Genomic DNA, 17,854 nt, shown 5'->3' with positions numbered 1-17,854 from the left:
AAAAATTCGTAATGACCAAACTGTGTCCTAAATGCAGTCTTGAATATGTTAGACTTATCTAGCCTCACCTGATGATAACCAGACTTAAGGTCAATTTTACTAAATATAGAAGATCCTTGCAATTTGTCCATAAGGTCATCAACTCTAGGAATAGGATACCTATTCTTTACAGTGATCTTATTTAAAGCTCCATAGTCAATACACATACGATAGGTATTATTCTTTTTCTTGACTAACAATACAGGTGCACCGAATGGAGAACTGCTAGGTCTAATCAAACCTCTATTTAGTAATTCCTCAACTTGACTCTGGATTTCTTTTTACTCTATCTAGTTATGCCTATATGGTGCTTTGCAAGGTGGTTGTGTGCCAGGGATCAAATATATCTTATGGTCTTCTGGACGTGAAGGAGGTAAACCTGGTGGTAGGTCTTCTGCAAAACAGTCCTTAAAATATGCAAGAAATTCCTTATGCCTAGGGTGCATATGATTTTCCTTTACTTGCAATTCATTCACCCAAATGAGATAGGATTTACTACTCTTGCGTAATGCACGTTTAGCTTGAGTATGCGAAAGCAATGGAAAGACATTAGATGCATGCATACCATATAAGATAATAGATTTTCCTTGAAAATTAATATTCATTGTGTGTATGGAATAATCTATATCTGGATTATGCTGGTATCGCCAAGGCATTCCTAAAATAATGTCATTCGACTGTAATGGAACAACTAAGAAATTTCTTCTTTCAGTGTATGAACCAATTTGAATCTCTAAATCTTGCACTTCTTGTGTATCATTATACCTAGTGCCTAAAAATGCAGCTTTTATGCGATAATGCGTAGGTACAGTCTGTAATTTCAATTCCTTTACCAATTTTGCTGAAATAAAATCATGAGTACTACCGTCATCATGCAAAATAGTCTTTTCCTTTTCATGCACCAAACATTTCATAGTCAATAAAGAATGTGGAGTAGGCATACCTGGTAAAGTATCGGAAGTAGTAGTAGTGTCGTCCTCATCTTTAGTGAAATCAGGCATATCCTCATGTTCGTCTTCGTCCATGGCTCCAAGATAGTTGATATGAGCTGGTGGCTTCTTTGAATGACAATTTGCTGCTAGATGTCCAGGCTGGTGGCATTTATAGCATACTATTGGCTTGGCTTTGGTTACATTGTTTGCAATGTCGGGAAGTCTAGGTACATTTGGATTTGGCTGTGGAATAGGCTTAGGATTTGGATTGACATTGGATGGTAATGCAGGTGGTTTAGCCCAATTCTTGCGGAAAGATGATGAAGAGAAACGACCTGGATTAAATCTTCTAAAATTGGAATTGAATTGTTTAGATCCATAATTACCATTGACTTGGAATTGCTGTGGTCGTCTGTCTCTACCGCTTAGCTTATCTTTAGTGTCGTGAGCTAGTGAAATGGCGTCTTCAAGAGTACCAGGCTTGAACATGTTAACTTCAGCGTAGTAATGCCCAAGAAGTCCAGACATATACTTCCGCTTATGTGTCGCCTCTGGTACGTCTTCAAGCATGCGTAGCTGGAGGAGTGCATTCCAAAAACGCTCTGTATACTGAGGTATAGGCTCACGATCCCGTTGTTGGAGTAGATCCCATTGCTTGATAGCTTTCTCATGAAATTGCGGTGGAAGGAAATTTTGCATGAACTTCTTCTTGAAATCTTCCCAAGTAGCAGGACAATCTATGCTCTTGCGTACTACAGTCCACCAAAGTGATGCTCTGTCTACCAAATGATTAGTAACACACTTGATTTTATCTTTTTCTGGATAGGTTTCCTCATGGAAATAGTCATCAAACTGACTAATGAATGCTAGAACAGTCTTTCCTTCTCGTATGCCATTGAAAGTACGGAATTTGAAACTTCGTTTACTTATCTTTGATTCCTTGCGAATGGTTTGAGCTTCAAGGGTGGCATCGATGGTACGTCGAATCAAATCTTCAGCTTGAGGTTCTTCTTTGTCGGTAGACGCTCTTTGTAATTTTGCCAGTTGCGCTTGCAATGATTGCCTAGCCCTTCGTTCTTCTTCCAATTGCATCATGATTAAGTCCAGCTTTTGCTCCATTGTAGGCTCAGGTAGGTCGTCTTCAGCCATAAGACCATCCATATGTGGTTCCGCCATCCTGTAAAACTCAAAAGACCTTTCTCACTCAAAATCAGGTTAGCGGGATGAGCGTAGCTCAAGTTCGGGGTTACAAGGCTTATGTGTTTTTTTGGGTATTTCTTTCTCAATCTTCAGAAAATCTGCGATTTTTCCTTCTTCGTATGCTGAAAATGCTTCAGCAAACCTGCGTATGGGTAGAATACCTTCCAACGAACAACTTTGCAGTTCGGAGTTTCTGCGCAGGAACAGCCCTTCTAGGAGTTTTGAGCACAAGTCAGTTCTGACTCCAGTTGACTAGTCTGACTTGCAGAGTTGCAGACTTAGGTGACTTGCAGAGTTGCAGACTTGCAGAACTTAGCCGACTTAGTGAACTTGCAGAACTTGATCACAGATGACTTGCAGAACTTGATCTCTGAGGTGCGGGACCTGGAGTTGTTGACTTGCAGAGTTGGGGAGCTTTGGGTTACTTAGTGGATTAAGAAGCTTTTAGCTTCTTAATCCGCCGTCGATTTTAAGGACAAGAGTATGTCCTTGGCGGAATTTTCACCGCCCAGAACAACCTCACGCCGTTTTGCAAACGATTGATTTGTTGCTTAAGCTTCTAATCAAGCTTATTAAGTTTTAACTTTAAGCTTTGAAGCTTAATGAAAAGGGAGTTACTCTTTTTCTTTGTTTATCCACGATTTTGATGAAGGAGATGAATGAGTGGTCCTCCGCCTATACAGCCCGGTCCTTCGCGATCTGATGACAGAAACAGGGGTTCTTGATCGCCAGAAGTCTGCCTGTATCGACGGTTCGCGACAAGATTGACCGTAGAGCCCGATCATTCCAGGAGCTCCGCCTTCGCATGAGATGGGTAGCTATTGGAAGCTCTTGATCTCAGCTCCGCTCTGATACCACTGGTGTGCAGATCGGTCGCTATATGCTCACGTAGTGAATCCCGAAAGGTCCCCAAGAAAATGAACTCTACCTTTTTGCACAAATTACAATGTAAAAAGCATGAACGACAAGAGCAAGAGACCAATTGGGTTCAATCTCTCCCCATGCCTTGTGTGAGCACTTCACAAAGCATGTATTTTATGTATATTCCATCTTCATGCTCAATAATAGCCCAATTTACAAAAATATATCAAGCTTTTAGCTTTTGAGTTTGCTTTTACAAAAATAGAAATAAAGCTAATGGACGGTGCCCAAAGAGTCTGGCACGCCCAATACAATGTCCAAATAGAAATAACATATCCGTGCGCATAGGCGCATACAAAATAATGATAAATAATCGATGCCTCAATAGACATAACAAAATATAGGCGTGGCGCCTATCAAAATATAATCCATAGGTCGAATACTCGCTAAACTCCAATGCTTTCCTCCGCCACTGCTGCTATCTCTACACATCAACTGAAGCATTCACAATCGTTAGTAAAATAATACAATTAAACCGAAAAAAGTGAATACCTAGCAGTCTTCAGCTACATAAATAAATCAACTGGTTAGAAATAAATCCTAACCTTAATTTATTACGAGTGCGCACTCTAAACTCATAAACGTTTATTAATTTAATATGCATTTTGCGGAATCACCCGCTATGGAATCACCCATGTACACACTAAATTAATGAAACGCCCGAAAAGGACAGGCATCCCCATCAACTTCTCGCACAAAGAATCCACTTTGTGTATGAGCCCCGGTCATCAAAGTTTACGGAATCCACCGTAAAACCTCACGGAATCCACCGTGGCACGGAATCCACCGTGGAATTATGCCTCCTGGCATTAGAAAATGAGCTACAAAGGAGGGACTAGTGGTGAGTCCTATCCTTTTGTTCTTGGGTGTCTTGTTCTTCTTCTTCTCCATTTTTGTCTTTATATTCTTTGACTATTGCAAGGTATGCTCTTTGAGATCTTTTCTTAGCATGACAAAACTTCTCAATATGCCCACTTTTCTTACAAAAATCACAAACTATGCTCTTCTTCCCTTTGTCCTTACATAGAGGAGTTGTTAGTCTCCTCTTGGGGTGCTTCTTCTCCTTTGCTCTTGATCTTCTTTTCCTCTTCTAGGAGAGAGGCTTTGATATCCACAAGCTTTGGTTTTGGCATGTTGATTAATGTGGTAGACACATTATCATACTCAGGTGGAAAACTTTTGAGAAGTACTCCAATGCAAATGTCTTCATCCATCTTCGTGTTGATTCTTGCAAGTTGTGTTCACAAGCTTTCCATATAATTCAAATGAGTTGCAAGTGAGGTACTAGTCTTCATGTCAAGCCTAAAAAATTCAATTAGTAAGCCATATTTGGAGGATTTTGAGTGAGCTCCAAATAGGGTTTCTAATCGATCCCATGTTTCTTGAGAGGTTTCGCAATCATCAACATGATGAATGTAGTTATCATCAAGTTCAAGCTTGATAATAGCTTGAGACTTATCATCATTTTTATCCCATATGACTAAGAGTGTAGCTTCCCTTGGTTTCTTCTCTTGCATAGAATCACTATTTGATCCCAAGGGGGAGAGCGAATATGCGATGGAATTATTGTCGCATCTATTTTTGTATTGTTTGGAAAAAATACAATTAGTTTTGTTGGTTGATTGAACAACACCCTAAATGTTTTTCTTTCAATCAATTGATTGTTGCATTGTGATTTGGATAAATATTCCAAGGCTTGTGTTGATGGCAAATGTATGGCAGGGGTCTGTAATGACAAGTTGCCATGTGAATAAAAGAATGTTTTAGGCTGATTGCCTTGATTATGCTTGATCCTTAATTGGTTAATTAAGGAAGGATATTTGCATGGCTGGATCATCTCCAAGATCACACTGTGAATTATTCCAAGAGGGCATTGCTTGATTCACGGGCCGAAGGTTGAGTGGTGAAAAGGCCAACCACGGAAAGTGTGTCTCACTCCTAGGTTGCTCGGGGTCAGTGGAGCTCTGGACACTCCTTGCCAAGTTCGGAACGGAGTTGTAGACTACCATGAGCCCAACATCTAGAGGCATTGGAAGATCCTATTCTAGATAAAGGATGAAAATTTTGGTGCCATGTGATTTGGACCATGTATTTCTGTTGGACAAAAGGGATATATAATTCTCCTGTATGGGCAGGAGACAAAGATTAACTTGAAGATAAGTTAAGGAACTTGTTTGTCAAAAGGACTGCTTGTTTTGTTTTCGTGTCTGAGCTGTAAATTATGTGAACAAACCATGTGCCCTAAAAGGATTAATTAATGAAGCTGATTTTAAATGTCGTACATAAATGTGGTAGGACCTAATTAGAAAACTAAAGCTATCAAGGGAAGCGAGTGGACGGAATCCCGGACACGTTTGCCCTACGACAGGGTGGTCCCAGAGAACTGGGAGGCTTCTCAAAAGGATTTATTGCCATTCGACTTTAGGTATTGTAAAGTTAGAACCCGATTCATGCCGTTTTAGGGGATCGGAATGGGACTATGCCCTACGGGCAGAGAGGTTGAGCGCGCATCGTTCTCATTTCCCAATCTCTTTGAACCAAGGGCGGTATGGATTTTCTTCGGATTGGGTATCCCTACATAAAGTAGGATGTCCAAAACCCGACGCTAGAATGTTGTTAGGAGACATTGGCCCTAGAAACCTAGATTTTAGGTCGATCCTAGTGGGTTCGGCCGTGAACGTTTTGTTGTAAGGTGGACTTGGGAAACCCTAGGCAAAAAACCCAAGAACATTCCTTGGGAGTGCCGGGCGGCGACGGTTAGATTTGTCTCGATGGACCGCTTAAACGTGCTTGGATGCACGTTACACCTTTTGAGAAAAATTATAGTACCTATGATAAATGCAATGAAGGAGACCTAGGAGAGAGAAGGAGAAGGAAGAAGACTAGAGAGTGTAATATTTCCATGCAATTAAAAGTTAGTTGGTTAGTTCGAAAGTTAGTTAGTCAATTAATAAGTTAGTAAGGTTACTAACTAAAGACTGATTAAGGTAAAAACTAACTAACATTAATAACTAACAATTTTTATTTAATTAAAATATTTTATTAAAAAAATCGAGAGTCATAAATCCGGTATTTTCCTCGGATTAACAAGGACCATAGCCACCCTATTAGCACAACAAGCTAGACAATTATGGTTAGGAAATCACAATGAGCTCATAAGTGATTTGGGTAAATCAATAAGCATATGACTGCATAGAGTTTACAAGGCATTTGATCTCCTTGAATGCATCAATGTAAGGAGAGGGGTGGGCTAATTGATGACTAATGTTTCCTTTTCAATTTCAATAATAAAAGAGCTATTGAAAAAGTAATCTCAATGAATTATGAGCGGGATTCAATACCTCACCACTCCCATGGAGTCCATAGCTTCATGCATGAAGATCAGATACCCTTGAAGCTTCATCCCACACAATGGAGAGCCACTAGCACTTGAAGGTCAAGGAAGGTTGGTTAAAGAAGGGTCTTCAACTCTCTTGAGTGCTTGTCCACCAATATTAGTGTTCTTGATCAAAATTTTCAAGAAACAATCCCATCTTGCTTCTTGATGCTTTAATCCTTCTTCGAGTGTGCATTTTTGACTCCTTCTCGGAGTAAACCCACTATGAAAGAGTGTTGGGACCCAAAGATGGATGAATCTTGAAGTTCATGAGAGCTCCAAGCTATGAGCTATGGCTACATGTTGTGATTTAGGGTTTGCAGAGAGTATGAGAGCTCCCTATGCTAAAGAAAATAGATCCAAATGCTAAGCAAGAAGTGGAGGGAGGTTTCTTGAAGCACTAATGAGCACCATAACTAAAGAACCTTATTGGAGATGGAGCACAGAGAGCTGGTAGTTCAATGCAAAATATGTTGTGAATTTTGGGGCTACCTATAGAGGCCACACACAAGCTCCAACACCCAATCCACTACTCAACTTCAAGCTGATGATGCAAAGAATTCATTGGTGGATGTCCCTAATGCTCTAGAGGAGGAGAAAGAGAGATCATAAGGGATCTTTGGCTATAAATCCATGGTAGTTTGTGGATAAGAAGAGAGAGAAATTCTTATTTCAATATGCGGCTATGGATAATGACTTCTCTAACCCCTAAAGCTCCAAATTTGACCTCCGATTCCTAAAATTTGCATATATTTAATTGATGACATGCTACATTGTCATGGTTACCTCCAAGTAGACATGTAGCTCCTACCATGGCTCCTATCTATCCTTCAAAAGAGGTTGCCAACTTGTTTGAGTACTCTTGTGTACCTGAATGGACTAAGGTTTTCACAACTTTAAAAGGTGAAAGTAGATTTGAAAGGAGGAGAGAGAATGATCAAAACACATAGCTCTAATACCAACTATAATGAAGGAGACCTAGGAGAGAGAGAAGAAGGAAGAAGACTAGATAGATGAGAGAGAAAGAGGGAGAAAGAGGGAGAAAGAGAGAGAACAAAGAGAAATACTTAATTATTGATAATAAGTGATGCCCTAACTAAATCTCTTAACACCATAAATATCCCATTACTGTAATCGGGTATGCTCATGCTGACCCCATGTATCCTACCCATCTATCCCACTCTTTTATAATAAAAAGCTTTTAGCTATTGTGCATGTTCTAGATATTTGGAAAGATTACCTTATGGATTCAAAAGTTTAATAAAAACTAATCAGAAAGCAATAAAGCATCTTCTAATACTAACGAGATATTCTCATACGAACCATGTCATGCGTCCTACCCATCTATCCCACCCTTTTATAATAAAGAGCATTTAGTTGTTGTGCATGCTCAAGATATTTGGAAACATTACCATATGGATTCAGAAGTTTTAATAAAAATTGATCAACAAGCAATAAATAATCCTCTATCTAAGTAATTCCTAATAGGCATACTAAATAGGCTTTCTTCATTCAAAATTTTCATCATATGATCCAATATCAACTAGGACATGCTAATGTTGTAGCTAATGCTCTTAGTTGACATCCCATGATCATGTTTCTACTCATCATATTCTTGGGTTTGACAAGATAAAATCTGTTTACTTAAATCATGCATTTTCCACAACAACTCAATATTTTGATTCTATGATTTCTACTTGCTCTTTTGGTCTTGATTTTTGTGATGTATGGTGTCACATGCATGACTCTAACATTTCTACTTTCAATGATTATACTTTTGTCAATGGATTTTTTAACTTCTAAGAGAAATTGTATGTATCTACACCATTTAAGGTCATGGCTATGAATAAAATACATGGATCACCCTATTTGAGCTATCAAGGCATTCAATCTACTTTAACTATTTGTAAAGAATTGTCTATTGGCCTAATTTAAAACATGATGTAGTTGAATTTGTATCCAAATGTATTATCTATCAAAGAGTTAAACACCATCATAGTAAAACATTTGGTTTACTCATAGCTTTATCCGTTCCTATTGGTTTATGGAAAGTTTCCATGGGTTTCATCACTTGTTTGCCAACTACTTCAACATATAATGATATGATTCAGACCATCATTGATACATTTAGCAAAAAAATATTATTTTATTCCATGCAAAAAGACTTTAGCTAGCCCTCAAGTCACTAAGCTTTTCATTAGCACTATTTTTTCACACCATGGCTTTCCCCAAAATTCTTCTATCCAACAGTGACCATTGCTTTTGTAATCATTCTTGGGTTGCCTTATTTAAGAACTTAGGTTCTTATATGGACTTCGCTTCTTCTTTCCATCCTAAAAGCAATGATCAAACTAAGGCTACCAATAGCATTATCCTAGATTTACTTCAATCTTACATAGTCAATCAATCTAATAATTGGGATTATCATACAATTTGCTTATAATAACACACCTAACTCTACAACTGGATGAGCACCTTTTGAGATTGTCTATGGCAATAAATTTTCCCATTCCTATGCCCACTATTGCTTCTAATATTCATGTTGTTGCAGTTGATTTGGCCTCTAACAATAAGAAAAATTTAAAGAATGCCACTGAATATATTAAACAATCTCAATTGCACTATAAGCCCCCAATTTTGGCACCAAATTTATCACTTGGAAGCCGTTCAACAACACCAAATCTACATTCTTCTCCTACTTTGCCATGTTTTGTAGCCTTGTTCATAGATATTGCCATATGTTTTTTATCCTCTTTTTGTAAATGCTTACACAAAATTGAAAGCATAAGCCTAAGGTTCAAAAATCATGTAAATGTTTTCATTTTGAATAAAGAAAAGAAAGGAGGAAAGAAGAGTTGTGTGATTGTGGGTTGTTGAGGAAGTTGCAACTTCTCTCTTCCTTTATCAACCCATGCATACGGTCTTTTCAAATGCTCTCTCCCACTTGGCACAACTTCTTTCTTGATTCTTATTCTTTGCTTCTTGTTCTCTAGTGTGAGATCATTGGGGATTACGGGTGAGGATGAAGATGGGGATGGATTTCATGTATTCCTTTTGCATGCCAGGACCTAGGCTAGGTCTTCTTTAGTATGTGCATGGCTATGGTGAGTGTGTGTATGTGAGATAAGCGTAGTGAGTGTGTGTTTTATGAGAGCAATAGGAGAGTTTCTTGCAACATTTTGTGTCTATGGGCAAAAGCCCAAGGCATTGGTGTGTTTGCCGGGAGTCAAGTGCACTTGGCCGGATAGGTGGTAAGTTTCCCTAAGATATTCAAATCCTAGGGCACATTGGTAGAAAGTTAATGAGTGATTATGAAGTCTCTTTCTTAAGAAACCATTTTTTGAATTTTCCCCAGGATTTCCAAAGGCAAGTGTTAGATTGGGCAAGAGACACAGAATTAGTAGAGGCTGGAAAATATTTTGGTCCACAGTTAACGATAGATGTTGAACAATTATCCTCTTGGAGTTGGGGGTATAACAAATGTGCGCAAACCATTGTTTTCTTAGTGACAAATTTTGGGTTGATAGAAGAAATCAAAATAAATACGATTAGTGTGTCATACCACTTTGATTGGTATTATCACACAACTTATCAAACGTTTAGAAGAACTAAGTGGAATGATGTACTGCCTTGGATTCGTATATCCAAAGACTTGAAATTTTCTTTTGACACAAAAGATGTGAGAGAGGTAGCTTAAATTATAGGTCTAATTCTTGAGCAAAAGGAGAAACTACTGTATGGAGAATAAGATCTAGAATTGTTGACTATTCTCAAATTATTGAGAGCATATGCAACCACAAAACTCTAACTTTGTAGCTTTAGGGGAAAGCATATGAGTTGCAAGAAATTTGTGGAGAATGACATTACTGGGTACTAATTTAGTGGTGGGTGAGTTTTGAGGAGAGATAAAGACAATAAATTGAAGCTTGAGACCAACATGCAAGGAAACGAGCAGCTAGACAAGCTGCTAGAGAGGTTGGAAAAGGTGAATGCTTTGCTGAATTTGGGAATAGATGTTGCATCATGCTCAAACATGGAGCTGCTTTGTCTTAACATACCACTCAGTTGGTCGGGAACTTTTCTCAAAGGATTTGAGAGCAAGGCAACAATGACTTAGAATCAATAAAAGCTAGAGTCCTGATTTATGCTATTTTAGGGGAACGGAATGGGACTATGCCTTACGGGCAGAGAGGTCGAGCTTCACATCCCTCTCGTTTCCCATTCTCCTTGAACCAAGTGCAGTATAAATCCGCTTCGACCCTGATGTTTCTACGCAAAGTAGTTCATCTGGGGCTCGACACTAGCTACCTTCTAGGAACTTGACCATTAGGAAAACCTAATTCAGGAGGTCGGTCCTAAGTGGGAACCGTCGGAATGCTTCCGCTTCGTGGCAGACTCGAGAACACCTAGATTGCAACCTCGTGACGTTCCTTGGGAGTGCCGGGCGGTGCTTTCTACACTCTCTTCCCGATGGGCTATTAAGACATGTCCTACAAGTGGACACGGGGACACGTTACACTACACCTCTTCAGGATTATTAGAAATCCTAGAATTTTTATCAACATGTAGTACAACTTGAATTGGGCTAAACCTTACTCTTATAACTACAATTAACCCAAGTAATATAAGTTGCATCTATTTTGAGTCTAGAACTTGCAAGTGATTAGAGATATTCTAGTAAGGAATGGTAGTTATAACTTGCAATGAAATTTCCTAAAGTGTTCGTCTCAACTAATATAGATTGGGGTCTTGTCAAAATGTCAAAGTCTAGGAGTATTCTTTAATATTACAAGCAAATCTGATTTACCATGGACCTCAGTCCAGATTTAAAAAGATGACAATTGAGAAACAAAATTTCCACGATAAAGGACCACTTCAATCTGTTGAAAGGATCCTATGACAATTTGGCCTAAAGAAGAGAATCCTGCCAAAGCCAACCAAGAATCTTGTGACCCCAAGTGATAGTTCTGCTCTGTTTCTATTGCAAGGAGTTAGGTCATTTCAAAAGGAAATGTCGCACCCTAAACAGTGACACTCCAAGTGCCACAACATTGGGCATAACCATGTCAATTGTTCCAACAGGACTCAAAGAGAACTTGAACTTACAAGGAATGAAATTGTACAAGCTCTAGTGATCCAGAATATACAAGATACTTAGGAAAAAACCTAGAATATATCAATGGGATGTAACTACAATAAACTCTTCTCTTGTAATCCAGACTTGGATATATCTAATACAACAAGTGGTCGTTCTAAAAGACTATATGCTTATGAGTGAGCAACGAAAGTGTGATGGTTCCTACCCCACAGGTTCCAAAATGAAATCCCCAATTCTTCCGAGATGAAGACATCTCGAGTTCTCTAAGGGGAGAGGATGTAACAACCCTCGCTCCCGTGTAGGAATTCCCTCCCCCCTTTTTTCTGGTTAATTTTTTAAAAAATTTAATCTTTCTCTCCCTTGTTGTCACCTGACAGGTGGTGGGAGGGGAAAGAAGCGAAAATGGAAGATGACGACGGGGGAGTGAAACAACGTGATGACTAGGAGGCAAGCATCGATGATGACGAGGGAGGGAGGCAGACCACAACGATGTCAAGGAGGACGAGGATGACATGGAGGAAGATGAAGTAGGAGGGGGAGGCCATGGGCCTACCACCCCTCTCTAACAGTCCACAGCACCATGCAGTGATAGGTGGAGGTGGGAAAGACCACCACCACTCCACCTCTTCCAAACGTCCCCCCCCCCCCATTAATAAACCTCCCAAACCATTATATAATCCCCCCCCCCCCCCAATCGCAATAAAGGAAGAGGGCCAAGACGCTACAGAAAAGAGAGAGAGAAAGAGAGAGAGAGAGAGAGAGAGAGAGAGAGAAGAAGAAGAGAATAAGAAGAGGAAGTGGAGGGAGAGAGAGAGAGAGGGAAGGTTCTAAGAGATTCCTCCCTTCCCCTCCTTAGAAGGTGACCACACACTTCGTCTCTTCCCTGCAATTATTCCCTTTTTTCGTGGGTTAAACCCCCTTCGCGATAGAGGAGAATCACCCCGGCATGCTATCTCATTGATGAGAGAGAGAGAGAGAGAGAGAGAGAGAGAGAGAGAGAGAGAGAGAGAGAGAGAGAGAGATTTATAAGCCAAAGGTATGGCCCCCAAATGGAGGGAGACACGCACCAACCGTAATCCTGCACCCAACAATGGAGTCATCGATCGGGGCATTTATGCAAATACGAATACAACGTTGGGTATGGTTAATTCATATCCCAATATCTAGGTATTAATTACCATCCCTGCTATTCATTAAGACATAGGTTATATCACCTTGGCATGTGCATGAGTTCATTTTAAATAAGTAACCCAAAATTATTTTTCAATAGTTAATGTGCATAGATTTATTCATATGACACATTGAGGTTTGCACAAACCCTTGTATTTGAATACAATCATTGCATCCTAGTGCTATACGACAAAAATCATACGTAGCATGCATAGGAAAGATTATATGAAACATACATCGATGGTACACAAATTAATCTTGCATTAAAGTCTTGCTAATATCACGGACAATTAGTTTATTGGGATCTCAAAGTTGTGTATAGCTCATACAAACACCAATCATTGAGATTAAAACTACGATGCCTTGAGATCCACTGATAGTGACTATGTTTATCAATCCTATTCAGCGCTAGGCTAGATGGAACAATAACTCTAAGGCAAGCGAAGAGCTCAAGGGTTACGAAACCCTAAGTTGAAGGAAAAACCAATGCTTTTGTACTTGTTGGGAAAAAGGTGGGGTTATCGATCAATGTAAATGATTAATAGAACTTATGTCTTGTACAGTGTTTGAAACCTTAGCATATGCCTCAGTTGAAAGAAGGGTAAGTTAAGTAAATTTTACATGGAACTACTCCTAGTCCCAAGAGGGAGAGCGAATATGCAATGGAAGGTTATCCTGACTATTCCTGCAATGTTGGAAAAGGATATCATTGTTTTGGTGATTGATCTAACATCATCTTAAAAGCTTTTTGCATTAAACGATGATTATTCCAAGTGCTTGTGTTTGATGATAAATGCATGGTAGGGGGTCAGTGATGACAAGTTGCCATGGAAAAATAAAGGAATGTTTTCTTGGAAGATAATATTAGGTTGATTGCCTTGATTGTGCTTGATTCTTAATTGGATTAATTAAGGAAGGATATTTTGCATGGGTGGATCATCTCCAAGGTCACGCCGCATTTCAATCGAAGAGGGCACTGCTCGATTCACGGGCCGATGGTCGAGTGGTGAAAAGGCCATCCCCCACGAAAATTGTGTCTCACTCCTAGATTGCTTGGGTTCAGCGGAGTTCTCGACACCCCTTGCCGAGTCCGAGGGATGGATCTAGAGACTTCCATGAGCCCAACATCAGTGGCATTGGAAGATCCTATTCTAGATAAAGGATGGAATTTGTGGTGCTATGCGATTTGGACCGGGTACTTCTGTTGGACAGAAGGGAATACATAATTTCTCCTGTATGGGCAGGAGACAAATATTAATGTGAAGATAAGTTAAGAAATTTGTTTGAACTTGTTCTTCTTGCTCTATTTCCGTGTCTGTGCTGTAAGTTATGCAAACAAACCATGTTCCCTAAAGGCTTAATTAGGGAATCTGGTTTTAAATATCACACATAAATGTGATAGGACCTAATTAGAAGACTAAAGATATCAAGGGAAGTGGGTGGGCAAAACCCCGATGGGTCTGTCCTATGGTAGGGTTGTCCTAGAGAATTGGAAGGTTTCTCACAAGGTTTTACCATCATTTGACCTTTAGGCAGTGCTAGATTGAACTCAATTCATGTCGTTTTAGGGGACCGGGATGGGACTATGCCCTACGGGTAGAGAGGTTGAGTAGCGCATCCCTGTCATTTCCCATTCTCCTCCTTGAACCAAGTGTGGCATGGATCTGCTTTGGCTTGGATATCTCTGTGTGAAGTAGGATGTCCATAACCCGACGTTAGAATGTTGTTAGGAGTCCTTGACCACTAGAAGCCCAAATTTTAGGTCAATCCTAATAGGTTCAACTGTGCACATTCTGTTGCAAGGCAGATTCAGTGACAAACCCTGTGACATTCCATAGGAGTGCTGGGCGGCGTCACTTAGACTCGTCTCTCAATGGACCACTAAAAACATGCCTAGACAATCGATAGGTGGACACGTTATAGCCCCCCAATAATACACATCTCCCCTCCCATATAGAATCCCCTCCTCAAACAAAGGATGAAAAGCTATTTTCTCCCCCTCCCCTCCTGCCGATCGATAAAGGAGAAAGAGAAAGAGAAAGAGAGAGAGAGAGAGAGAGAGAGAGAGAGAAAGAGAGAAGAGGCCTCAAGGAAAAATTCATTTCCTCCCTCTCTTGAAAAGAGGATACAAATACCCTCCCTCCTTTGCTATTCCCATGATTTCTCTATCAATTACCCCCCCTATTTGGAAAAAGGTTGCAGGACTCAAAGCAAAGCGTAGGAGATTCCAGCACAAAGGAGTGCTTCGAGAGAAGAGAAGGCCCGCATTCCAAGCTCCGAAACGCCCCCAAGCGCAAACTCTCCCAAGCAACCAAAAAGTCTGCAACCACGGAAGGAGGATCAGGCAAAGATGCCATCGCTAACACGAATGGGTTATTGAGTGCAAATGCCAATTTTTCACTCCAAAACCAAGTACCACTACAATGGCTTGTCTTATGAACAAAGTGGTAGAGAGTAATTATCATAGAAAGGAATCATATGTTTGCATCGCATAATTAGTATAACTAGAAAGGTAGATGCATAGGTTTGAATCAAGTTCATGATGGTCATGATATACTATGAGTTGATTATGAATTTATGGATTGTTGACAATACTAAACTGATTATTAGGTACAAATTTTTGCAAGTGCATATTAGATTACCAATTATATAAATATGCAAGACCGTGTAAGGGGACGATTGCAACCTATAAACCATTAAGGAGAATTAGCTTGCATGTACATTAGACACTATGAATTCATGTACCTCACACTTAAAAACATAAGTCACAATTTATGATTTGCATAAATTCATTGAAATGAATTTTCAAGAATAGAAGCTCCGCATTGTATCATCAACTCAGGAAGGACTTGCATCTAGTTGTGCATGGCATCATGGATAGTTTTGATTGCACTACATGATAGAGATTCATCTTAAAATGTAGATTTAAGGTGCAAATGAAAATTATTAAACTTAATTGCAAGAGGCAATTCGATAAGTGAAACCCTAGATGATAAGCAAGGCTAGGGTTTAACTGTAAATAAGTCAAATTAATGCTACAATCATAGATTGACTTAGAATCAAGTAAGTACACTCATAGGTCTCTATCCTAGTAACTAGCTATGATAAGCCCAATAACACTCTTACAGGTATCATTTTAAGCCATGATACAACTCTATGTCAATACAAGAAAACTTGAATGTCGTATCCGCAAGAAAGAATGACCATTCACTACGTGACATTCGATGCTCGCAAGTAAAGGATTGCAAAGGACTTAGTTTACTCTTGGGAGGAATGAGCAAAAGTTTCTGTTATGAAATCTTGAGAGAGTGAAACCCTAGGGTAAACTTAGAAAACCCCGATAAATTTCTAAGGAGGAAAATGGCTACCAAATGACCAATTTGAATCCTAGATTGAATCATCTAAGATCTGTGATCTCAAGACAAGAACCCCGGTCTAAGGGTTAGCTAATTAGGGAAACTACCATTGAGGAACTATTGGATATAAACCCAATAGCATAATTGGCCGCTCCCATCGCATAGGAACGAGGGTCAAAACGAGGATATTCCCTACCCCCTCAAAAGGTCATTGCAGTTGACACCAAGGCAATAAAAATCCAAAAAAAAAGGTGAACGCTAAGCGCTCAAAAATTGGAACTCCACCTCGGTAGATGTCATGAGCACTCACCTTCATTATTGTTTGTGCTTGTAAATTTAGGATCACTATCTGTGAAAGGATTGTATGACCCAAGCTCACATAAGAAGTCAGTACAATGAATCAGGTTAAATTCATGGAGGGCACCCCAAACCACCCCCGACTGGTCGCCAACCCTATCCAAGGGGGTTCTAAATATTTGTGATGGGAATATGGACCGAGCCCACCATGAGAGGACTCTCCATGGATTAGTTTGAACGTAGGAGGGCGCTTGGATGCCAGGGGGGCTGTGGATGTAAATTCCCTGCCTTTGGGTCCTACTCAAGTGATCTGCATGAACTCGAGATAGAATCTCAAGGCCATGTTAGTAGTGTAAGGACGAAACTTGGAGGAAAATAAGTTGTCTCCTTATAGATTGCGGAAAATGTCTGATGGACAAAATTTATACTTCAGCTAAAATTTTAACATAAAGTTTACTTCCAAGAAACTTGTCTGAGCTATTTTCGTGTCAATGCCATAAGTTACGCAAACAAACCCTATTCCCTAGAAGGCTTAATTAAGGAAGCTGATTTTAAATGTCACACATAAATGTGGTAGGACCTAATTAGGTAACTAAAGAATACCTGTTGAGGGAAGCGGGTGGGCGAACCCCGGACGACGGGTCCATCCCCCAAGGTGGTCCCAGAGAACTAGGTGGCTTCTCACAAGGTTCTATGTCATACGACCTTTAGGTATTGTTAGGTTAGAACCTGATTCATGCCATTTTAGGGGAGCAAAATGGGACAATACCCTACAGGTAGAGAGGTTGAGCGTTGAATCCCTCTCGTTTCCCATTCTCTTTGAACCAAGTGTGGCATGGGTCATCTCTACGTAAAGTAGGATGCCCAAGATGACCCGCTGACACTAGAATGTTGTTAGGAGACCTTCACCACCAGGGACCCCAATTTTAGGTCGATCCTCGTGGGTTTGGCCATAAACATTCTAGACTCGAGAAACCCTAGGCAACAAACCCCGTAACATCCCATGGGAGTGCCTGGCGGCATCACTTAGATTTGTCTATCGATGGACTACTAAAAATGTGCCTGGATAGCCGAGGGCACATTACAGTTGGTATCAAAGCAAACCAACGAATAAAAAATTGAGATAAGAATAAATCAGGAAGAGTGAAGTGATGTTTTCACTAGAAAATATTTTTTCTTTTACTCACTTGTGGATTGTTGTTGCTTCTAGACCTACGAGGTGTGGAGCAAGTTCCTCATATTTCATATCATGTTCAGGATGGCTATGAACTCTTTAAGGTATCGTAGAAGATCTCACATGATGGGAATCTTGGATCGACTCTACAACCCTTCATCACTATATGCGGAAAGGCGTTGGACTTGGAGTGCGGGCTACTGCTACATAGATACCAACTGACTCACCTATCTTCAAAATAATCTGAAGAGACTAAAATGATTGGAGGACTTGAAGATTATCAAGTTATTC

This window comes from Lygodium microphyllum, chromosome 17, assembly GCF_053477565.2.
Source record: "Lygodium microphyllum isolate KBCC chromosome 17, Lygodium_microphyllum_v1.1.10, whole genome shotgun sequence".
Lineage (NCBI taxonomy): Eukaryota > Viridiplantae > Streptophyta > Polypodiopsida > Schizaeales > Lygodiaceae > Lygodium > Lygodium microphyllum.
Note: the sequence above shows the minus strand (reverse complement) of the source record.